Source organism: Anser anser (genome assembly GCF_964211835.1).
Source record: "Anser anser genome assembly, chromosome: 11".
Classification (NCBI taxonomy): domain Eukaryota; kingdom Metazoa; phylum Chordata; class Aves; order Anseriformes; family Anatidae; genus Anser; species Anser anser.
Genome location: NC_139732.1, coordinates 818,430 through 844,528, shown reverse-complemented (window position 1 = coordinate 844,528; position 26,099 = coordinate 818,430). Strand labels below are relative to the sequence as shown.

The window sequence follows — 26,099 nt, the reverse complement described above, 5'->3', positions numbered from 1 at the left end:
TAAGCGCACAAGTGAAGACAAAAGATACTATGTTTACCTGAAGTACTGGTTTGGACCCCAAATGAAAAAGCTGGCTTTGCTTGCTAAGGTTCCTTCTCTGATGGTTTAACGAAACTGAAGTTGAACATAGGTTTTGCTGTGCTCTCTTCTTTTGTACGCTCGGACTTCCCAACTGAAAAGATAGGCTGTGTCTTTGACTCTTCAGTGTCAGCTTTCTTTCCAAACACTAACGGAGCAGCAGTAGTGACAGAATCCTGCTTCTCTTCTGTCCTTCCCAAAATAAACTGTGAGGCAGCTGCAGACTCTGCACCTGAACACTCTGAGTGAACACCGAATGTAAATGATGGCAAGGCAGCATTTTGTGGACGCAGTCGCAGTACCAAAACCTGCAGAAATAAGTGAATGTCAAGTCCGTAACCCACGGTGTATCTGCAGTACGTGAAGGTTTGAACTACATTCTAGTCCTGATCTTTCCAGTCAAAACTGTTTAACAAACAACCAACCAAACAGTAAAACAAACAAGAAAACCCCATGCTTCCTCTCTACATAAAACTTTTCACAATTGTGTTTTCTGCCCACCACCTGGCTTTAAAAAGTATACGAACTTCTTTGAAAGATCATGTTTTTAGTCTGAACTCCAAATGAACAACGTGTAGGGCATGTAAAGAACAAGCACGTCATTAATGAAAGCTTTTCTCTAAAAAGGATAAACTTATTCTTGGGGAAAAGTGTGGAAACAGAAGTTATCTAGGCAATATTCCTACAGGAAAAACGAATAATTTTGCCACACCTCAAAGGAAAAAATAATTGTGCTTAACAGGTAAGAAAATAAAAAAAATCAGAGCAAACCAAAAAATAAATCACAGAATATGCATCCTCGTTTTAATCATTAAGTATTACCTTTGAGCTCTGCTTTGGTGCTTGGCTTTGCACTTTCACAGGCTACACACTTCGTGGCCTCTGCTTTGTTTTGAACCAAGCAGGTCTCCCAATCCCAGCTTCCTTCAGGCTTCTTAAATTTGTCTAAATCCAGAAATTCTCCAGAAGGAGCAGAAAATGCAGATGCACTGCTACTGGTCACAGGTGTTGGACCCTCTGTGAGACAAACAAGACAGTTAACCATCCTGTTTGAACATGAACTATAAAATGAGCATTAACTTTTAAATTTGATTTGTCAAATCCCACAGAAATGTTCAAAACTACTCCGCAACTCCCCCCCCCGCCCCTGAAGAAAATAAAAGCCACCAAAAACCCACAAAGAAACAAAGAAACAAACAAAAAAACCAGAGTGGAACTCAAAGCTTCCAAACAACACACAACTCTGTTCAGCACACAAGCTTCTGCTGCTGTTGACCACAGTGTAACCTCCATAAAGAGGCCTGACAGGTGCCTTTTAAAAAAAAGGTGCCTTTTAAGAGAGAAGCAGAAGATAACGCTTCAAATTCAAAACCGGAAAGACAAGAATGGCTCTTCCCTTCCACAGCACACGCAGAAAACTTTTATCCTAGTATTACTTGCATCGCTCTTCCTCCTGACAAGTGCAACGTAACCGTGCAATTCACTGCACCATGGTCACAGTAAACCCCTCATTTCCAAAATTCCTCCTTGCAATGGCAAGAGCCTCAGACAAAGATGCCGACTGACCGCTCAGAGGTTGGAAGTCCAAGAGAATCAACTCTGTCTGAAATCCATTATCTTACCTCATGAAATTTCAGTCTTACCGCACAGGATGATTACAAAAGCCCGGTCTAGTCCACCTTAATTTGTTTCTTCCAGGATATATTTGCACAGGTGTTTTTCGATGTAATGGCATGTTAAATGACATTTAGAGTCAAAGTTAGAATTAGAATCGTATTTTAAAAACAATACAACCACGCTCAAAATCAATTACGGTCACACACAATGGGAAACAACCCAGTACTGCCCTGAAGAAGTTATCCAGCGGGTCACTCGCTTTCTTGAAGCCTACCACTGACCTTCATAGGCATCTCTCTGCTTTAGCTTAAGACTAGTTAAGACTACACTGTCTTGAAATCTGGCTTCACATCTCCCCTCAATTACATACAAACGGTGAGTAGAGGCATTTTGGCCACATTCTGTAATTTTTTTTACTTATTTTTTGAAAGAGAAAAACGCAGTCATTTTTAACTCTTTCTATGGAGTTCTCATTTTCGCCAGTGAAAAATCACTATGTTGTTTTTAAATTAAGTCACTCACTTCAGCCACCTTCCCTCACCAGCTGCAAAGCCGGGGGTATCTGCATTGATCCAGCTCCGTACTAATACATTTCACAATCAGTTCAATTTATGCGACAGGCTGGAACCTGGGCTGAGACCTCTGAAGTGCCTGTAAACCAATCCTGCAGACAGCCGCTAACCCATCAACCGTACCTGGGAATCGTGTTGCTTAAAATATTCCATATATGCAACGTACTTTTATTCTGTACAAGATTCACAGAGGCTAGGATGGAAACAACAGGAAAAAAAGGACCATACCTGGTTTCTCAGACTGACAGGCTACACATTTGTTATCTTCCGTCTTATTTGGTACAAGGCATATTCCACAGTCCCAAGAGCCTTTCGCCTTCTTAAATTTGTCTCCAAAGCCCAGAGTGGCTGTTGTGTCAGTGCTGCTCGAGGAGGATGTCACTGTCACCGAGCTGTCTGTGACCACTGGTCATGTCAGAGCAGGCATTACTCCCGTTCCAGGTTTTGGTGTCTCACATGCTATACATTTTGTAGCTTCCGGTTTGTTTTGGACAAGACATGTATCACAATCCCACGTTCCAGGTACTGTTTTGAATTTGTCTCCAAAGCCCAGCATCCCTGCTGGGGGCGCTGCTGGCTTTGAGGTGTCGCATTGACTTGAACTTACTGTCTGTTTCATACTCTCAACTGTTGACGCTTTAGTAGCTTGACAAGTTACACATTTGTCCTTTATGTCTTTGTTTTGCAGAAAAGGGTCACATGTATCAGATTGCCAGTACGATGCTTGTTTAGAAGTCTCTTTACCTGCAGAAAAAGTTGTTATTGCAGGCCTAGTATAAACCACTGTGCTTGTTGTAGGTTGTGCAGACGTAGAAGAGCGTGTTTTCAACAATCCAAAGTCTAGGAAGCAAGAAAAAAAAGTCTTCCTGTTAGCGCAGCACCTCACTACATGTAACTAAGTGACTTTACTAGAGGGCAAAAATTTCAGCTCAGGTGCCAATGGTTACAACTAGACATTCAGACCGAGCGCAACAGGAAGTCCCCAGAAATCTTATCTAAACGGATGAAATTTCATCTGCTGCACTGGGTCACAACAGAACATTTCGTTAAAGCTTCATTTAACTCTTTGTTTCCAAGCAAGCTTTAAATCAACATTTTCACTGGTCGATACAAGTACAAACAGACAGTAGCTGACTGAAATCTGACAGTCCAACGTGGAATGGAAATAATACAATTTGATTAAGACGCGATGCCCAATCGAATCAAATTTCTAAAGCTCCTCCTTCCGTAGCAGATGACTCAAATCTACTCCAGTAACTGTACAGAAGTTTGTACTCGGAGCAGCAATCCATGCGGTATTTTCCCACAGATGCTGAATATTAATTAAATAATAAAAACTCAAGACAATTGAACAACTGTCTAATTTTCTATAATCTTTTTCAAAATGCATCGGACACAGGACAACTCCTTATTTAAAAGGTGGCAATTTTAACAGGAAAGACAAGCTACTAATACAGAAAGACTAAAGGAAATGCATCTTAAACAGCAGCTCAAGTTGCTTGTAAATCTACCTTGAACATAGTTGTTTTGTGGTTTGTTTGTTGTTTTTTTTTTAGTCAAAAATGAAGTCTTTGAACAATGTGGATTTAGATTCTGCTTCTTTTAAACCGATAAAGAAAGTGAATGTCACTTCACTCAGAGGTCTTTCCTTAAACAAAATGCACAATGTATTTTCTCTCACTTAGCTCTTTCCAGTAGAGAAATGTGCTGCCTTCTTCACAAGTATGTAAGTTAGAAGAAGACTTTTGGGAAAAGATCAAATTCAATAAAGCCCTTTTTCTTAAAAGATATCTCTTCCACAGACACACTTTATGAAACTGTTGAAAACAATTGCAATTGCTTAAAAACAAAATTCAGAAAAGGGTTTTTAACGTAAAACACTCCACTTCTGTTTGCAGTTTAAATTTTAATCCACAGGAGCCATTGTAAGCTAAGGCCCAAAGATTCGCAGCTTTCGCCATGTATTTGGAACTGAAGCTCTTTCCTATTCTTTCTTCACCTGGGCTGAAGGTGGGACAGGAGTGTTGAGCTTTACAAACATTTCCTTTTCAATTCCACAAATTGTATTTACTTAAAATGAAACACCGATTATCTGGCTAATTCTCTTAGTACCTCATTTACAATTACATCCTAACACGTAAAGGAGATGCAACCCATCTGCTTTTCATCTTGCAGTTTTACTTCCAGCAACAAACACCACTTAGAATAGAAGGGGGCAGATGCACCCTAACAAACGCAGCGCTTAATGTAATGCTCTCCTACATTCATATTTATAGCAGATACTCTATTAACCATAAGTCGTGTGTTGGTTTTTTTTTTAATAAAAAATGCTAGCGTATTTTTTGCAGCATCTTTTTAAAAGGAGTTCATTATCTCACCAGGATTTTTTAGAACGTCTAAGACGCTTCCTTCCTTTAAGACGTGGGCAGTGGTGAAGGGACCACCAGCAAAATCTTTGACCTCCTCTTTCTGTGTGTTGATGTTGGTTGAGGTGGTGGTGTCTTTTGAAACAAAAGAAAACAAAAACAGCTTTCACAATGTGACCTAGTTAGAGCAGATTATACTCACTTTTGTTAGAAACAAGAATTTCCAGCTTTCATGCTTCTCACATAAGAATCTTCACAAATTCTACTTACTTTGCAATGCTTTATGATTACAAGCAAAACAAAAAGCAACAAAACAAAAAAAAAATATAAAAGCAGATCTGTCACTGGAAAAATACTGCAGAAGTCCAACACTGCCTGGAATTGCTAGCATGCGCAGACAGGACAGATTGAAGATTTAATAAAGAAAAAAAGGAAAATCAGCACTTCAGATCTGAAGTGCTAAAGTTTCAGTTACCTAGGGTAAGAAAGGGCGTCACTGGAGTACCACTGGGTCCAGAAAGTTCTGCCGATTTTACAACGGGAACACTAAATGTAAACCCAATCTGCTATGAACAAGAGAGGTTTTTCAGATTCTCAAGCCACAGGAACTCCAATCGAATGCACACACAAAACCAAATCTGAAAGCTGCTCTTCACATTTGTAGCACGCATGCTGAATGACAAATTATAAGCCAGAAGCCTACATACTTTTCTCCATCAAGGCAGATTCTGCTTTAGTGTTCTGCAACAGCCTACTAAATGCCTAAGAAAAAAAGTCAAGCTCCTTTATTATTTTACTTACAGAAGACGTAGGTAGCACTTCTGCCTCAGTAGATTTCACAACTGGAGATGAAAATGCAAACTCAGGACTGCTAACAGTACTTGTTGGTTGTATCTGTATTTTCAAAAGAATTAAAGGTTTATATTTAAGAGCAACAACTACCTGAATTCACTACCCAACAGAAGTCCCGCAGTGACGTCGAAAAACCTGATGTTTGAGTTATTTTGCAGATAAAAGTAATAATAAAACACAGGGAAGTTTCCAAGTGGGTATAGGACAATATCTTCAAAACCAAATTCCAGAAACTGAGAGGAAAAGCTGGAGATGCTACTTAGGTCTAAATGCACGGAAAAGCAAGCCAGGAAGCTGAAGAACGGCAAACTCAGCCCAATGATACTCCAAGAACTTCAGCAAACACCTCAACATGTTAAAGCAGCTGTCTACTTCAAACCGTACAAAAAATATTTCAAGTACTCTGGAACAGATTAATGTTTATTTTATTGCAATAATATGCCAATTATTGCACCCTAGGCTCATTCTATGTGAGGCTTATATGACCACGTTACCTCTAATTTAATAACTTAAATAAAGTTGTGGTTTAACCATTGCAGGCAACTAAGCACCACACAGCCACTCGCTCACTCCCTCCAAATGGAACAGGGAAAAGAACCGGAAGTAAAGAAGTAAAGTTGTTAAATTTGAGGTAGCATTAATGACTCATCGCATGTAATGGCTACCTGGAAAGACAAATGCCATAACCCTGTACATACTCCCCACTCCTTCCCCTTCTTTCCCCCAGCATTTATTGCTGAGCACGATGCTAAATGGTGTGGAATATCCCTTCGGTCCTCTGGGCTCCGCTGTCCTGGCTGAGTGCCCTCCCAGCCTCTTGTGCATCCCCGACCTCCTCGCTGGCAGGGCAGCGTGAGACACAGAAAAGGACTTGTCACTGTGTGAGCACTGCTCAGCAACAGCTAAAACACCAGTGCCTTACCAACACTGTTTTGCTCACAAATCTGCAACACAGCATCATCTACTACGAAGAAAATTAACTCTACCCCTGCCAAAACCACTATAAATAACTTGGCATAAAGTCCACACCCCCCTTCCCCCGCAGACTTCCACAGCATTTGAAGCAGTTATACAATCACGTTAAATGGGAGTTGGCAGGCTCTAAGACTGAGAGAAGCAGAATCAAAACATTTATGCCTTTTTCCCCAAACTGGCATACAACCCCAATTCATTCAGCTGCGTAGAAACTAATATTTGTTAGTTTCATGAGCACCACAGAAAAAGTCAACTCGCAATAAAGCAGTATACTCATTGTAAACATTATTTATAGCATAAAGATTTACCTTGCCCGCCGCCATCGCTGCTGCATCTGCCATGCCTGCCGCCTCCGTTGAATTTGCCACGCTTGTCGTTGCCGCTGTTGACCTTGATATGTCCTTTGTCATCAGCAGGTATGGCATGCCCGCCGCCATTATTGGACATGTCAAGCCTGAGGGCACTGTTGAACACGTTATGCCTGACGTCGCCGTTGTATAAATCATGTCCTCCACCTCCTCCTCTGATAGATCTGTCAAGTCCTCCACCTCCGATGGATCTGTCATGCCCTCCACCTCTGATGGATCTGTCATGCCCTCCACCTCTGATGGATTTGCCATGCCCGTCGCAGCTGCTGGAGTTGCCGTGCTCATTGCTGCTGTTGAAACAGCGCTCGGTGACGCTGAGACAGCGCTACTACCAACGAAACTAGAATTGAACTGAGGCAGCGATGCAGCACTGATGGGTAGGGGTATGTTCGGTAGCACTGGTTCCTCCACTTCCTAAAGTTGCAAATTTTAATTTTTCTTATACAAGACATACTACTTTCTCACCCCATCCCACCCAATTTATTAACAAAATTAAATAGAACAAAAATCCATACAAATTAAGAGAAAGCAAGTTTCCAGAAGAAATCCCGATCTCCCCACCTCTGTCTACCACGTCATTTTAATTTATGGCAGGCCTGCTTCCACATTATACTCTATTCAACAACTGTACAGCAAGAACACTGAAAGTTAACTCAAAACCTGTGCAGAACAGAGACGCACAGATCACATTTTTTTTCTTTCTTTTCTATACTTTAGTCATCAAAGCTCTGGAGAAGCATCATCCTTTCTAACTACCCTCGCATGGCTTCAATTAAGAGTACACTCTCAAGACAAGTGAGAAAGTGTTCCTCTTGCAAAATTAGGCGGGATAGCTGCCAAAGTTTCTAAAGTCACTACAGCAGTGAACGTGGAAAAAGGTAATGTTTAAAGAAGCAGGTAGGTTCAACAACCAAACTAAACACAAAAAGCACCAAAGAAAGTCAGACTAGCAGCACTGAAGATTGTGTTCTGGTAAATACAGTCTATACCATGTATCAGGATGCAAATATAAAAATCAGAAGAGAGCCTCTTAACAACTTCAATTTTCATCCCTGCCACTTACTTTATTTGATTACTAAGATTGGATGAGTTATGTTTTAAATGGCATAGGAAATCTGACCAAAATTTGTACAGTACTATCATGATCTACTTAGAAATGACTAGGAAGGGATGTAAGTTGGTACTACTGATATTCAGTGCATCCTGTAGCTTACATCTGTTTCACAGTTTTGATTTGAAAAGTTTATGGAACTTTTGATATTTGGACCATTATTTTATTTGCGTTACAGGAATAAACAACAGTGTTTATGATTTCTTTATATTGCATCATCTGGAAGTCCCATTTAATGATTTGAAACTTAAATTAACTTAAATACTTAATATTAACTTAATATTAATTAAATACTTAATGTTAACGTAAATACTTAAATTAACTTACAGGCAGCTTATATAACATCCAATAAAAGAAAAAATAATCTGAATATTCATGGTCATAGTTTTATGGAATAGATTTTTCCTATTAAAATGAGAAAAAAACTCTCTCACAATGAGTTTGGTGAGTATCAAAAACTGAGTCATCGTTAGCAGACATGCAGAATGCTCTCTTCTACTACTCTTTTTCACACTCTTGGCCTGTATCTTTCTGTATGACTTAAATATGAAACCAAAAATTAAGCTTTTTTTTTCTTTTTATACTTGGCACTCGTTTCAAGTATCATTCCTGTAGAAAAACTATACAAACCTTCACCAAAACATTACTTCTCTTCTTAGGACTCATTCATTCAATTGCTAACGAGAAATGTTATAGTTTGAAGAATCTCCAAGGTAAGAGAATTAAAAATTTCAAAATTACATAAGCAAAGTTCAGGTATTCAAACACAGGAAATCAATTGGAGCCTGCTCTGAAACCCACAAGAAAACAAAAACAATGCAAAAATAAAGCGGTATTGTTATAATTTACTATGATGCAATAAAACTGACACACTTAGCTAGTTACTTCAGTAAGCTCAGTGACAGCAATTAATTTAAGAGTCACTTACCTGTTCTTGTACAGCTCTTGATAAATAGTGTATTCCTCTTTCCCTTCTCATTTTGCCGCCTCCGCTACTCACTCCTGAAGACAGACCACTGGACGCAGCAGTACTGAATTTGTAGCTGGTCACATTGCTAGCACACGACAGTACAGAAGTTGGGGGAAACAAGAGAAAAAAAAATTACCAGCCAAATTTTTTTTTCAAGATATTAGAGCTGTTATTAGTCCTAGAATTGAAACCTGCTGATCAGAAAAAAACTAAAGCTGTCTCACAAGTTGCTAAACGCTGGTAAATACTTGATGTTCTAAATAGGAAAAACTTTATTAACAGCAGCAATGAAAAGGACATACATAAGTGCACCGTTCACACGGGAACAATGACTAAGCCAGAAGACCTGAAATAGAAGAGCTGATTTAGATTGTTATTTTCCAGTGCTTCCTTTAAATAGGACTGGTTCTCTGATTCTGCGATGCACGTGTATCTTTTGCAGGGATATAAAAGAACAGCTCACAAAAATACAGAAAGAGTGCACATATGCACACATACACATGGGAAACACTGCCAACAGCTCTGATAGAATAGGGACGCCTTAGACTTGTGTGGCAAGGTAATATGGCCTAAGCTTCAGAAGCAGCTCTGGCTTTCATGTGGCCATCAGCAGGAACAGCAGAGGTGTTTGGGTATGCCAACATTCCAGAAGTCTTTTCAGACATGAATACAGATCCCTTTTGTAAGGCATACAAAGGCGTTTTTCTGGTACTTAAAAAAGCCTAGCTCAAAACCAGAAAGATATCCTAATCCAAGAGCAAATGGGGAAAAAATAACCCAAACCAGAAGTGGAATAGGGAATAACTCTAACAAAAGTACTATGGCAAGAAAATGAAGTATGCCTGGAAAAACCGTGACATCAAAGCTTATCTTGCAGCCAATCAGTCAGTCAGTACAGAAGTGCATTAGATCGCACTGGAAGACACCAGGTCAAACTCCCACAATACTGAGGAGGAGAACTGGTCTAAACTTGTCAAATACTTGACAACAGCCTGCTTAGCACTGTAACTGCATAGAGGAAGACAGATCCCTAAGGCAGATGCTCAGACTTTTCTCTAATCCAAACTGTCAATCCATTAGAATTCTGAAAAAAGTCTTACATCAAAATAGATCTTCATTCAGACAACTATCGCTTGCCCATAACAGCCCATATTCCTCTTTCTGTTAACACCTGTGAGCTTCAAGGGGGCAAAGACAATTGTCAGCCTTCAAGCAAGTCTAATCTACAATTGGACTCAGGTTTAAAATATATACACACACACACACACACATAGATATATAGCATTGGTGGGCCAGAGATTTACTGAGTATTCCAACTCAACTGTCCAAAGGGACTCTTGCCAGCAGATCAGTGTGGTGCTCCTGCTCCAGAACATGGCACCCAACAGAGACCAGCATCACAAAAAACACTACCACCACTACCTACTCTACAAACAAAAGGTAGGGCACTGCAATAAACTTTGTGAACGAAATCAAAAGCAGTATGAGTTTGCTCTATCTCCTTCCTAAATGGAGAAGTAGAAAGGAGTTCTAACAGAGACAATTTAGAACAGTTTGAAAAAAACATAATTACAACCCAGCACCTGATTGCACCTGTACCAGAACCTTAAAGCCAGTCGCTTCCACCCCTAAAAAGGTGGTTGTTGTGAAGTCCAACTTTTAGATGCCAAAACAAAGTGTTGAGTTCTTTCTGCAAGCCAAAGAATGCCCATGGTCACATAAGAATTGCTTGGCAGATGAGCATAGAGTCAACAAAATTCCCTGCTACTGTTCTTTGAAAAGAGCGACCCCCTAAAAACCGAGTGCAAAGTCTCTTAACTCAAGCATTATTACCCAAAACACCATTTGCCCAGAAGGAAGAGCCATCAATATTATCTGGAGGATAACTCATTTGACCTAAACCAAGAAAGCAGTATAACACAAAGCAGTCTCCTCAAGAAGAAATTCAATTAATTCTGCTGGATTTTTTTTATTTTAGAGATGAGTTAGCATTTGGCCTCAAATGATTCTAAAGAACACATGGTCTTCATGTGAACTCAAAGCAGACAATTAACTTCATCATGAAAGGAGTATTAAAAAAAAGAATAATAAATCATAAATCTTCCTCCATGTTTTTGCTTAAAAAATAAAGAAAAAAACACATCAATAAACATCCTCCTGAACTGTAACTCACTTCCCCTACTTCACCTTCTAAAGAATACTTCAGAAAGAATCATCCCATTAGGACAGAGCTTTCAAACTGCAAGCAATTAAATAGCTAAAACTAATAGCTTTTCCCCTAGGGAACATTAGGAGGGACAAATTATTTTCTTATAAGTAAACTGAGTTATAAACCATGAAATATCTGTCAAAGCAAAATTTGTAACGCTACAGATTTAGTTAAACTACAAAATGAGCCATATTTCCTGTAGAAGGAAAAAATTAGGCCTCCAATAGCAAAGATCCTTTCTGTGGATACAGAAAACGTGCCTCATTTCCCATCTTCGTATCCTACTCAGAAGATAAACTTGGGATAAAAAGTGGTGTATCAGTACTTTTATTCTTGCTCATCTTCCTTCCGTTCATAAAAACAACAATTTTCTCAAAGTTATATTGATCTTCAAACACAATCCAGACTTTGCAGCTCCCTCAAAATACAAAATTTTCATTGGATTTCCCATTCCTTTTACTGAGAACTGTCACCACCTTTCAGGTGCAGACTGTACTGAAAAAGGAGATGTCTTTCTTCCTTCAAGTAAGTTTTAAATTAATAGATGTCATACCTTTCAGATGGTTCTGCTCGCTGTTCTGCAGGCAAAGTCTTCTCTCTCATCCCCTGCAAGTTAAGTTTAGTTCAAGACTTAGCTGAATATGTACAGAATACACAAAGTACCAACAACCACTTCATGTGGTTTTTTGTGGTTTTTATTTTATTTATTTATTTTTAATTTTATAGCACTGAATACACCTCACCTACTTAACGTTGTTCCCTAATTCAGCATTGTGGGTACAGTTCAGTTAAATTTTGGGGCTAAAGTAAGCACACTGCTTCACTCAGCATTGAGGACAAACTGATAGAACACTAAATCAAATTTGTCAAATCCTCTAACAAAGAAAGTAATTATTTTAAACAAAATGACAAAAATTGTGTGTGTGGGGGGGAGAGTTTTCATCAAAACTTGTGTTTACCAACCCCGTAAAAGGGACATACTTTTCTGTTTTCTGTCATTTATGAACAAACAAGGAAAAAAAAAACCTCTACCCCCCTAAAAACTAAGCAGTTGCTGCTACATTCATTTTAGAACTTTACCAAATGGAGATTGTGCTGGCTAAACAATACAGAGATTGAAAGAGTTAAAAGCAATAAGCAACCAGTATTACTGTCCACTTTGATTTCCAGCCTAAGAAGCCCATACACTTAACACGTGGTCATTTGTACACTCAGACTGATACTGGAAACACAGATGTTTTCGCAGAAAGAGATGCCCATTTAATTTTATGGAAAATTTATTAGACTCCATCTACTCCAAAGCAATCAAAACCGATAACTCAGCACATTGTCAGAACTCTCACTTGGAGCACATAGCTCACCTGGAATAGTTTACACAGAACACGAGCATGTTTCATCAGTGACAGCTTTGTGTACATGAGAATATAAAAGGAAAACATTTCTGTCTTTTAATATTCTTTCACTGACAACAGGATGACTCAATAGCACATCATGACATCGTGAAAACAACCACAAGACACTGAGTGTTCCAAAAACAGAATTAAATCCATAAAAGCTCAATCTATTTCACAATGGTTCCCACTGCCTTAAAGCTCGCCTCAAACATACTATCAGTACTTTTTGCAAAGATAGGATAACAATTGGTTTGAGAAACATTCCAAGACTGGAAAAAAAAAACAGGCACATAAGGACTCAAAAATGTACTCACTTGGAACTTTGTGTCTACTCTCTGGCAAATTTTGCTGGACTGAGTAGTTGAAGTCGGTGATGGTTCAGAATACCGCGTATAACGCATCGGTTGACGGTTTACCGTTGGTGTCACAAGTCTCTTAACAGGTGGAGGCTGGAATGCATTCTGGGATTCCAGCTTTGAAAGGGAAACAGCAATCAATTTATCCTTACGTCCACCCAAATTAATTCCAATATTTATTGATGAAAACAAATTACAGAACTATAAACCTCCCCCCATCGGTCTTGGCACTCAGTGAATACGATTTGAAAATTCTGAAGACCGTTCAACTTGTAGAGGGAAATCACCAGAAAACCAGTAACGAAATCCATAAAGCTATATATAAGTAGCCAAAGTCTGACTGAATTCCATTTCAAAATTTGGCAGTTAGCTTCATAGACAAAATAATTCATGCTACCATAATTAAAATAACCCATGTTCCTAGAATATGCTCCTATCTTTTCCTCTGCCCACACTGTGATTTTTTTTTTTCAGTAGCTTAATTCATTAATTTAACATTCGAAGTGTTAAGCAACTAATTATACAGGCTTCTGGGCTTCACATCCCCTACATTTTCCCTCTTCAAAGTTACACAAACAATAGAACACACTCAAAAAAACCAACTTGTCAGTCTTACAATAATCTCATTCATTAAAATATGATCCAATGCTTTACATGTGCATTAGATGCACTTCACGTAGTGGGTTTGACTTCCCTTTTCAAAGCATTTTCACAGACCAGAGTTAATTTTTAACACAGACCACTGCGTGTTCTGCAAAACTGACTTAACTGAACTGTCAGACAGAAAACAAACCCTAAAGGCTACAAGATTTACCGATGGCTCCGCCTGCGGTCTTAAGGATCAGAAAATACAGTCTTAGGAAGCATGCTATTGTTCAAATCAATACCAACAGGAAATTTTTGTTTACGCTGCAGCTTTAATTTCACAGTATCTCCCAGCTCTTAGTAATAGAATTCACACTCTCTCTAAAGTATATAAAAATACATCTTTCTAAAAAATATTACATTCAGTTTGAAACCTTGAATAAGACATGTTTTATGTAAGTTCACAAATCTACTTCGAGTGAACGATGGTTCATTGCTGGTTTTAAAGGTAAAAAAGAAAAATATTAATTCCCCCAGTTAGGCATTCAATACACCAAGAGCTATTCTGCCTGGTACAGCTCCTTGAAATAAGAAAAATACCACATCACTGCTACCCACTGCAGAAGTTTAGCCTGAGTGCACAAGTGTTCCGTCAACCGCATGTTCACTTTAGCAGGAAAACACACGATCGTCTCCTCAGCAAATAATTGCTTCTCATCACGGGCTACCCTTCTCCCGCCACCATTATGAATTCTAGTATTATGAATAGACAATCTATCTCCTTTCACCCACTGACAGCTGCGTGCAACATTCATTTAGTGGCTGACAATTTCAGGCTCTCTGTTGCAAATCTGGCAGATCTTTCTTAATGCCTTATCACAGGTGTATTGCTATAATATAACTGAGAATTCACACCAGATTTGGTTTTAGTTATTTGGATAATATTTATGATATACTTCACTTCTCCATGCCCTTGTAATTTGGCAGATGGTGAAAAGATGGTCCAGGAAATCTGAGATGTTTGTAAACTCTGAAGTGATTGTAAACTTAATTATACATCCATCCAATCAAGGAATTAGCACAGAAACTTCTTGAGACACTGTCCCTTTGCTCATTAGAACAGAAGATGAAAAGTTTGCACATCTTGTTATTTCCTTCAGTCACCTGATCTTCAAGTGGTCATCTAAGGGTTTTGTAATTTAATAAGCCCAAGGATACCCCTAACTAAAGTCATCAAAAAAAGATGACTAGTTTTCATTTTTTAAAGAAAATGAAAGGAAATCATGCTTTACCACAGCATTATCACCAGTTCTGTGCTACCTCCAAATAGGAATTTAGGAGCGTAAGATTTATAGCGTCGGAAAAGAAAAAGAAAAAAAAAAACCTCTACCCCCCTAAAAACTAAGCAGTTGCTGCTACATTCATTTTAGAACTTTACCAAATGGAGATTGTGCTGGCTAAACAATACAGAGATTGAAAGAGTTAAAAGCAATAAGCAACCAGTATTACTGTCCACTTTGATTTCCAGCCTAAGAAGCCCATACACTTAACAAGTGGTCATTTGTACACTCAGACTGATACTGGAAACACAGATGTTTTCGCAGAAAGAGATGCCCATTTAATTTTATGGAAAATTTATCAGACTCCAACGATGGTTCATCGCTGGTTTTAAAGGTAAAAATGAAAAATATTAATTCCCCCAGTTAGGCATTTAATACACCAAGAGCTATTGTGCCTGGTACAGTTTTGCAATTTAATGATACCCCTAACTAAAGTCATCAAAAAAAGATGACTAGTTTTCATTTTTTAAACAAAATGAAAGGAAATCATGCTTTACCACAGCATTATCACCAGTTCTGTGCTACCTCCAAATAGGAATTTAGGAGCGTAAGATTTATAGCGTCGGAAATTAACAATTTTCCTCCTCTTTACTTTGAATGGTGATAAAAAGCACAAAAACTAGTTTTCTGTGCCCGAATGAACACGGAAGTCTGTACAAAGTCTATATGACCACTCAATCAGTATTTTTCTATTTGTGATCATTTCTTTAAGAGCAAACTTGCCTCAACAGGAATTTTAATATGCAGCTTCACCCCAAGTTGGGGGACAAGATAAAACGACTTGGTGTGTTCTAGAGTTGTTGCTCTCAACTTACAAAGATAACATAATTCTTAACCTGAGTAATCTTCACAGCCCATCATCTACTGTGGATACATGCCAATATTAACTTGATTTGATGTCTATGTTGTCACTGAGGTTTGAGAAAATTTTTCTAATAGTGATAAAGCATTGAAAAAGTTATCTACCTCAGCTTAAGACATTATTGGTTCTTACCTTTCTTCGTTTGGACTGGAAGTCAGTAATATCCGGTTTATCTATGTCCGGAGGCTGAGGAAAAAACAAAGCATAACTATTAGAGGGCAATTTTTTTCTCCTGAGAGAGAGGGTTCCCTGCAACAAAAATGTGGGGGTTCATGGTCAACTTACACAACACAGCAGCAAAACAGATGCCATTCTTTTAGCATCCTGTTGAAGAAACAGCGCAATAAATTAAACCGGCCACAACGTAAGGAAGAATAATTTTATCTTTATGCTTTGATGGCACATTTACTAAGTTTTATAAACACATGAAGCAAAAACAGATTAAAAGAAGTGCTATTTACCAACAAAGGGCTTGACAGCTTCTCCATTGCCTCCAAGATGCGCCGTGCTGAGGTACTTAACGTAGCGCGGGACCACACAGTTTCTTGTCCAGCTTTCGCTCTCTTTTGTGCCTGAAAAATTAGCATTTTAAGTGTTACAATGGTCAATTCTGAGCTAAAGAGGCATGTATTTTACGTCCCAAGGCTACACTGATGATACAATCAATATATTCTGATGACAGAGAAAAATGCAGTCACTGGGATTTTAAGCCATAAAGAAGAGAATACATTCGGAGTTTAATGAAGTTTACCTTGGGCCTCAGTGCATCTTGCACGTGCTTGTTGCACGAGCAATAAAAGAACTCCGTACTTGTAAAAGGTCAAGACGGATGATGCTAGGACTGCTAAGGCCTCCGAAGCAGTAATCAGGGAAACAGAACTCAAGAAAAGGCTTGTGGTACAGAAAGCATTTTCAGTAACAACACAGACCTCAGAGTTTCACGATGGTCTAAGTGTACCATCTTAAAATCAGTGTATACAATCATAACCAGGAACTAGTTTTACTTCTCTCTTGCTTCCTCCCTTCCCCCAAGATTAAAGTTGGCTGCAAATCTTTGTCTTAAAAGATAAAGATCTGATTTAAACTGTAACAGATCTAAACATTACACTGAAAAAGTAAACTGTTTATTTGCACCACCCAACTTCAAATATCAGTCGAAAACTTCCTTTGGTGTGACTTTTTTTCTTCCCAGGTTAAACCCCTCATATAACCACACTGTGCTTATCACACGATGTGAAGACAGGAAGCAGACCACGCAGCATGTAAAAACACAAGTGAGACTCACAGAACCACAGAATGGTTAAGGTTGGAAGTGACCTCTAGAGATCGCCTGGTCTACCCCCCCGCTCAAGCAGGGCCACCCCGAGCAGGTTGCCCAGGACCATGTCAAGTCAGCTCTTGAAGACCTCCAAAGAGGGAGACTCCACAGCCTCTCCGGGCAACCCGTGCCAGGGCTCCATCAGCCGCACAGTGCAAAAGCATTTCCTGATGCTCAGACAGAGCCTCACGTTTCAGTTTGTGCCTGTTGCCTCTTGACCTGGCACTGGGCACCGCTGAAAACACAATGGCTCTCTATGCTCTTTGCACCATCCATTCAGGTATTTATATACACCAATAAGATCCCCCCTGAACCTCATCTCCTCCATACTAAACAGGCCCAGCAGTCCCTGCCTCTCCTCAGAGGAGAGGTGCTCCCAGTCCCTTGATCTTCTTGGTGGCCCTTCGCTGGACTCTCTAGTACCTTGCTGTCATTCACAGCAAGCAGCAAGAAGCAAGCTACTCTCTCCTTTAAAAGCCTAGTATTTTGGTTCCTCTTTTTACCATAATGCAGTAATATTGTAAAAAACAAAAATAGCCGACCAAAGAGGGTTCCCAGCTTTGCACCACAAGGTTTCAAGGTTTCCCGTAAGTGAGGTACTTGTACTGCCCTTTTTCCGTTGCACAAATGGACTGTCAGAACAGAGCCAGCAAACCCGCGTTTTCATTTTCTTAAAATTCCTTTTGATTTATCGATAAAAGTCACTTTCATTTAAATACATTCCTACCAAACCTGATTTGACTTTCCTTTTCGATTCAGCTCTAGCTAATCAGAGTTGTCAGCAGTTTTTATTTGCTATTTCCAAGAACTCTTGGGGGCAAATAACTCTCTCCAAGAACTATATGAATCGTTCAAAACAGAAAGCATGTTACTGCTTATCTTGGGACTGCATTTAGTCCTGCATGCCTCTGTGTAACAGAAGAACAAAGGATCAGCAAAGTTGATTTTAGATATTTTCAAAGACTGCAGGTTTATACAACATATCCATAGCATGAATGTAGGCATGCTTGGAAAAGAAGATCCACAGATAAATATTAGCCAGGTTTGACTACTGTAGCTTTTGCTACCATAAACACAAGTTTTCAAAGTTATGCTGTCATTGGTTTTTTTGCATCAAGTTATTTTAACGTAATGTAGTCAGAGGCAGACAATGGCACTTGAATGGAATTTTTTGAAAGACCTAACAACAGAGGAAACCCCAACTACCAACAACTAGCCCAAACTGTCATTCTTGTTCTTTCTGACAAGTATTACCTGTGGTAAAAACTGTCATTAAAGAATTTAAACAGAAATCAATCTCGTCTATTTTTGTAGACCAAGAGGGCAGAAGAGCAACTGTTACCACATATTCAGCTCCCTGCTCAAAGCTCCTTTGGCAGTGCTGCTTTTTTTATTTCCATCACTATTTCCCACTACACTACTTTTCTCATACCTGATAAGGTTCCGTCTTTGGCTGCCTTGATCTTACAGCTGCACCACCGGCATAGGCCGTCTTTCCGGGGTAAAATGGAGAAAACCCAAGCTGGTTTTGCTTAAAAACAGACGTGCTTCCACGTACCTACGGAAACACAGTATGAGAAGTGGATAGAAAAACAGGTACACATTCAAACTGATTAAAAGAAATACTGTGCAGTACTTACAGGACACAGTCCTCCAAAAACAAATAAACTGAATGCAGGTTTCTTAGAGCTAGCTGCAGAATGCTGCGAGAGGGAATGAGTTCTTTCAGCTTCTGTGGGCCAGAGCAGTGACGATGAAGTATTTTTTAAAACTGCAACATCTGCCAAAATGACGTATGCTAGATGTAAATGCCTCTCGTACGTACAGAACTTTAACAATAAAGATCACACTAATTCAAGTTCTTCAATACAGAAAAATAAGCATGACTTCAGCTTCTTTAAATAGATCAACTTCACGTACAGACTGAAAACCAAGTATCACCTACAAACTTGAAAACTGTTCACAGAGCTGCAAGTAGTTTTCACCAATCTTACCAAGTTAATACTGTGCTTCCAATGCAGGTATTTTTTTCCTTCAGGCTAAGATAAAAGAGGACCGCATAAACATCAGTGCATTTGTACGGACAAAGCTTTTTTCTGTGTTGGTAAAAGGCTGGAGGCCAGCACAGATCATAATCGCACAGGTTTTAAACCTGGAAGATTCCCCAAAGGCTGCTCTAAGAGTTAACGATCTTCTGCCCATGTATGTTTTACGAAGACACACCAGAAAGTTCTAGTGCACTCAGGTTATATTGCTAAAGCCCAGCAACTCTACTACTCAGCTGTACAAAAGTTCTCTGGAAAACCTGCTGAGCACACGTCAGTCCCTGTCTATATGGGGGACTAGAAAAAGCTGCAAACCTGCTGTTCGCCCTTTCAGCGAGAAGACCTACGTACCAACCTACATCGACACGATGCTTATTTTTTATTTTAAAATGGTGTGCTTTCCTCAATGAATTTGGCAAAAGACATGAAAGTATTGACAGCTGAAGCCTTCTACCAAGAAAGGTCAAAAAACAGCCTATAGCTTATGTCAGAGTAGTTTCTTTATCTTCTCTTGCTGAAACACAGGAAAACATCTCGTGTTCCTATTTGTCACCTGCACTTATTCACATTTAACCAGCTGTCTGTTAGATATTCTGAGTCACTCTTCCTTCTAGACAATCAGCCTAGTTGTCAAGTTACGGCAAGTCAGCCTGATTTCCTACCGTCCCAGTTCAAAATTTACATATAACCTAGCTGAATGTGTATATTTCAGCATTGACTCTTTCTAACATCAGGGTATCATAAACGTATTCCAAAGCACGCTTCTATTAAAAAGGTGATAGGATTATATACTTCTAAAACACTAAAAATTCAATTTAATTCTCGCATCCAAAGTTGACATTCACCTATTTTATTTACTAAGGTGATGTGGAATATTAAAGAACGCAAGGTACTTCACATTAAAAAAAAAGTCAATTAAACAGAGAACACAAAAATCACCTTCATCAGATGCTCTAGAGGAGGAATCACTGGTTGTTGAGATGTTATCATCGTCTTGTTGAGAGGTAGAATCTTCTATTTCTTTTATCAAGGACAGCCTAGGACTGCCAATGCCAAATATAGAAGATGTCGAGGGCTGACAAGGTGGGACAGGAGAATCCAACGTGGTATAATTCAGACGGCTCCGATGAAGAGAGGGCCTTGTTAACACAACTGGGAAGTTCAGTGCTGATCTACTTGTGGATGGTTCTAGACAAGAACAGGGAGATAATTAGCTTTGCTATAGACAAGCTCACAGAAGCCAAAACCTGTTTCCTATCGACAGCCATGCTATTGCCAAGTTCTAAGCGCAAAAAGAGAGAAGCCAAATTTAACTTCTTCCTCACCCAGATACGGTTGCATCTAACTGTCTGGCTACAACAACAACACTGCTTGCGATACACAGTATTAATGTTGCATCCAGAAGTAGTTAACTATGAGGTTTTACAACACCACATTCTGACCCCGTGCTCAAATGCTCTAACGCTGACTTGGCCGTTCACTAAATCAAACATATATACTCCTTCTCCCATGTACAGCTTGCAATAAGCTTTACAAAATTTGAGATTACACGGTAAATTACAGATAACACTGCAGCTTCCATAATATTGGAACAAAGGTTATATTAATCTGAATACACAACATGAAAATGAACGTTTGCAGTACTTTTTTCCCAAGTTCTTCCATATCAGCTCACGTTAGAGGCAAAACATCATCTCCTACCCATTAACTATTGGGAATTTGACCCAAGGGACAAGGATGTTGACCCAAGTAACCAGATGAGCATTTTTCCCTCTTGAAGCAAAGGGTCTGCAAACAATGCCAGTGGCCTGGAATAGGTGGCCTTGAAGTCTATCTTGCTAAATGAATGGAACTATTCATGGGTATTTTGCCTGACGAAAGCCTACTGTCTCTCCCAGGAATCTGGGCAATTCAAATGACTTTGAGCCACTATCCTCTTGATACTTGAACTGAAGCTTAAACTAGTTAGTTCAATCTTCATAACCACTGCAGTACCACTAATTAGCTCTCCAAACCATGAGCAGATTTTTAGGACAGCACCGTTTGAGATACAGAAAGTTCTTCAGGCGGAAGGCCACCCAATATAGGCTCCAGCACACTGATACCTCAGAACTGAAGAAACACATTGGTTTCAAAATGTAGTAATAATTAAAAAAAATAATCTTATTCTTAAGCATAGTAAGCAACACCCACGGACAGCAACATAAGCTGCAAAAGGTTCCAGGGTGTCCACCTGCTCCTGATCTCCTGGAGTTAGCAAGCTTGCAGTGCAGCTGTTCTTAATGAAAGCTCCTTTCACGCAGTTACATAGGAAAGCCAACATGTGTTCCTCAGTCACGAAGACCTTCTCTATTCTTTTCTCCAAACTCATTCCCAAGCTACAGCTACACAGAAAGCCATCAATCTCCTTGTTTACAATTAGATGAGATTGGAGGCAAAGATATTTCCTCCTTATTTTTTGATTCTGCCAACAACAGAAGCAACTGACTTTCCACATTATCTATGGTTACCTACGCACGCTCAGACAAAACTTCTTTACTTATTAAAAGCTGACTTCCCCAAAACAGCTAATTTAAGAGAAACTCAAATAAGAATAGATGCAAATTTATACAACAGGACTACAGGAACAGTGAGAGGCACTGGATATAAGACAAATTAATCTTTCATGAGGTAAAGGAGTTGCAAACCTCGTTGCCAACGGTCAAATACCTTTTCAAAGACACCCCCTCCCCCCGCGTAGACCTTAAAATTATTGAATATTTTAAGGATAATAATCTCATAAACCACATCCGTGCACAAGTTCCCCAGTTCACCATCAAGTTAACAAGGAACTTTACTAAATTGATCAAAGCCCAGAACAAAAAAAAACAAAACAAAACAAACAAACTCAGGACACGAGACGGAATTTTCCTCTGCCATTCTAGCATCTAGTCTTTTGTTTCGAAGACTGCAAAACAAATTAATTTTTTTAATTGCCTTAGGCAATTAGACAGATTTTCATTCCATATCTTTTAAAAGATGGAAAATGCAACCCAGCACACTTGCAAATGACTTATTTTCAGCATTTAGCACCTGGCTAATAGAGTACCTAAAGTTAACTGATGCCTTCCAAGAGCATAAGATGTATGCTTCGTAACTGTGTATACAGTTTAAAGCTAAGACGGTTTCACAAACAGTTGTTTCGACTTTTTTGATTGTTTGTTTTTTTTTTTCATTCTGTCAAAACCCTCATTCCAATTTCCTTTTGAAATTCAGATTCAAAACTAGAAATCTGTGAATAAATACAGATGGCCAGAATTCCAAATGATTTTTCACATACCTCGTCTACTAATTCCTGCTGGTTCAGGCGTGAATCTCTCATCGATTATGGTATCTTCATCTGAATAATCGTGGTGATAGTTTACCGGAGTCTCCTCCTGGTTTGCAGATTCATTTCTGTCTACACACTCCTCCTCACGCTTATTGAAATACTTCTGCAGCCAGGCCGGTACAATATTTTTCACAGTTTCTGTCATTCTGCTAATTAATCCCTGCTTGAAAGAAAAAACACTTGTTTAATTACAGAAACGCAGTCAACAGCATATGCTGGGATACCACCTTCCACGGACCTTGAAGACAGATATTATACAGCAAATATTCAGAAGACGACGACGAGGTTGATCCCTGGCATAGGATCGCTACACTTCTGGTAAACCTAAATTCACCTAAGATTGATTTACAACTACCTATCACTTTCTGCACTTCCAAGTGACCTTGGCAAGGTTCAAAGTTTTGAAACCTCTGCCAAAATTCACCAGCAGGTCGTCAATCTGCAAGGCTATCAGGAAACTCTACGCCTGAACAGCTCCTGACCTACAGACTTGTTCCAGGACTCTTCCTCTTCGCACCCTCCCGTGAAAACCAACTAAACCAGAAGTTCAGCAATTATCTACTGCGACAGTCAGGACCATACTACCCATTAAAATCAGTGAATCTAAATATTTTCAATTTTAGTAATGCTGAATTGCAGTGACTATACGCACAAAAAACAGTTCTGCTCTCAACAGTCAGGCTAACCCAGAAGATGTCCTGCAAGAAACACAGCTATAGCTATAGCACCAGCACCTCCTCTTGCAAGAGCCTTCTAAAGCTGTTGCTGTATTTTGTAGAAGACTGACTCTGCGGCATACATCGGGTACGATCGGAGAATTCCCACCTGACCAAAAGCCCCAGGAACTACGGTTAAATAAAAGATAAATTAATATAAATGAATATAATTAATAATAAAAATTAATAATAAAAATTAATATCCAGAAAGCTGACAATCATGAGCTAGGCATCCTGCTAATCATCCCTCCTGCAGGCAGGGGGAAAAAAAAAAGGTAAATTAGATCCAGGACTAGTTCCCAGGAACTTTGAAGCTGCTAACTATACTGCCTACAGTGCCCAGGCACCTTCAGAGCTTAATGGTAAGAGACAGAGGGTTTGGTGGGCTGTAATTAGGATCACAAGCACACAAAACACATCTATTTAAGTATTTCTAAGAATCGACTTATCGACTAAAGTTGTAGGGGGAAGGATGAGAAAAACAGCGGGGTAGGGATCAGAACCAGAGGTATAACCTCACAAAATCGCATCGGTCGCTTTCGTGCCTCCCCAACTGCATCACTGAGAGACAATTAACATTAAGCCACAGAACCTTCTGCAGAGTGGACATGATATTGAAAATAAACTGAAATTAATTGACAAATGCTCTAAGCAAGCTATCTGCTCAAAGCTCGTCCTTTTACGTTATGAACATTTGCACGATTCGTCTGGTTACAAAGCTAACTGCTATAATAAATGCACACATGTAACACCTATCAGTTTGTCTATTTATCAAATCATTAAAACTCTTCCCCGATAAGTTACTGTTAATTTGATCTGCGCTGGATGTGCAGCAGCCATTCTCTGTGCAGAATCCCCCAGATATCCCCACGCACGTGTTTGCTCTGGCACACTCTTTAAATAAACCTACTGGAAAACACGCAGAGATAACAGACAATGGAAAAGTTAGAAAACCATCTCCACTGATTATTTTCAATCCACGTGTAAGGTTTATCAGTTAGCTACACAGTGTCGGCACACGCAAGCTATGGCACTTTCAACATTAATGCACTGTTCAAGCCAGAGGTTTCAACGGTTGCTCTGTAAGCGTGGGGAATGTTTGCATTGCCCTTCCAGGCCAGCTTTAGATGGACAAGATTGATTGTCAATATGTGGTATAAGGGACTTGGCATTTCTGCAAGTGATAAAAACCTAATTGAGCAGCTATCCATGCGTAGCGCTCCCTTGGTTTTGCATATGATAATCAATCCCCTCAGCTACGTTGCTCATTTAATAGCGGAGAGGTTTTGGCTGAACAAACATGTGCAGAGGGCATCTCCAGAGCATCTCTCTGGGCGTCCTGACATTTCTTAGCAAAGAGCTGCTGGGAGGGATCTCGGCGCGTCCCCCCTCCAGCACGGGGATTTTCACACCCCGAATTGACGGACCGCTTTCACCATCAACCTGCTGTACCCTACAGCACAAACGAGAAGCAAAGCCTGGCAGGTAACGTTCAGAGAATTGATGATGGGCTGAGGAGGGGTGCAGGGAGCGGGGAAAGCCCTGGGGGTGGCACTGGGGGTCCTGAGGGCAGCGGGCTGGGGGTGAAGGGGAGGGGGAGGAGGGGGGTAATGGGCTGGGTAGAGGGGTAAGGGGGTAAGTAAGGGGCTGAGGGGGTAACTGAGGGGGTTAGGAAGGGGCTGAGGGGGTAACTGAGGGGGTTAGGAAGGGGCTGAGGGGGTAACTAAGGGGGTAACTAAGCCGTTGAGGGGGTAACTAAGGGGGTAACTAAGCGGTCGAGGGGGTAACTAAGGGGGTAAGGAGGTGGGTAGGGGGTAACTAAGGGGATAAAGGGGCGGGTAAGGTAAGGGGGTAAGTAAGGGGGTAACTGGTGGGCTGAGGGGGAAGGGCCCGCTGTGGGGGGGCCGCTCCTCACCCGCTTGCTCCTGGCACAGGGGGGCTTCGCGGCGCCCAAACGGTGGCGCCGCCTCTTCACCTTGCCGCCGGCCGCTCCTCCTCCTCCTCCTCCTCCTCCTCCTCCTCCTCCTGCTCCTCCTCCTCCTGATCGGGCTCCTGGGCTGCCGCCCGGCGCCCCGCCGCCACCGGCCCTGCCACCGCCGGCCATGCCGCTGCCGGTCGCGCCGCTACCGGTCGCGCCGCCCGAGGCCATACCGCCCCCCCCCCGCGTTCGGTGCCGTCACGGGGCCCCCCCGCCCCCCGCCGCCACGCGCCGCGGGGCCTGCCCTGCCCCTCGTGGGAATAAAAATGTTGTTTTTGCAGAGTTACGTTGTTTAAAGGTAAGGAATGGGGTATCGAGGTGTGCTTGCAGCGATAAGAACGCTTAGCAGGCGACCTTGTAAAATGCAGACAACCAGACTCCGTAGAACAATTCGGGGAAAATCACGGTGTTGAGTCAAGTCAGGTAAGTGAAGAACCATTACCGCTTCAACCAGTAAAAAAGTCGAAAGAAATTCGAAATTTAACAGGCCGGCAACTGAAGGCCATGCATTGTCTGGGAAGCATCAGACAGATTGTGAGCCTGGATCACCCCCTCAGTGGGGAAACAGGGGAGGGTCCCGTCATCAAAAAGTATATAAACTGGGTTTTGGAACCAGCAGGGGCGCTCCTGCTCGTGGGACGCCCGCCACTGCGATCGCGAATAAATTCCTGCTTCGCTGAGCTCCTCGCCTGAGCCCAAGTTATTGGCTACGGAGTGTTTCTCACAATTTGGGGGCTCGTCCGGGAGCCAGTCGCCTACTGGGGAGCCCCACCGCCGCAGCAGCAGGAAGGCATGCCCCGCTGATTTCAGCGGTCCTGTGCATCGACGGCGGCGGTTCTGCGGAGAGCTGACAGAGGGCCCGAGACTGATGAAAGAGGCAGGATCCGTGAAGGAGTGGGGAAGGGAAGAAGGCAGGCACTCCGGCTTTGAGAATTGATCCGGTAACTCTGTGCACAGACCAAGGTAAGAAATAGGAAGTATTGCCTTGGGGGTCGGGTGAGACTCTGTGTGCCGTGT

At 40.8% G+C, this 26,099-nt stretch overlaps 1 protein-coding gene and 1 pseudogene across 2 annotated transcripts in view; one reads left to right on the top strand and one right to left on the bottom strand.

The window, feature by feature from the left end:
• On the bottom strand, nt 1-25,163 carry LOC310905335 (nuclear pore complex protein Nup153-like; annotated as a pseudogene). The gene is made up of 9 exons: nt 25,020-25,163; nt 22,338-22,548; nt 19,958-20,206; nt 18,614-18,753; nt 18,406-18,531; nt 16,087-16,227; nt 2,496-3,087; nt 901-1,095; nt 1-386 (listed from the first exon to the last, which is right to left on the bottom strand). The product of its transcript is annotated as a nuclear pore complex protein Nup153-like (transcript).
• LOC310905450 (nuclear pore complex protein Nup153-like) overlaps nt 1-26,099 on the top strand; it is a 148,036-nt gene that overhangs the window by 25,346 nt on the left and 96,591 nt on the right. The window lies entirely within an intron of this gene.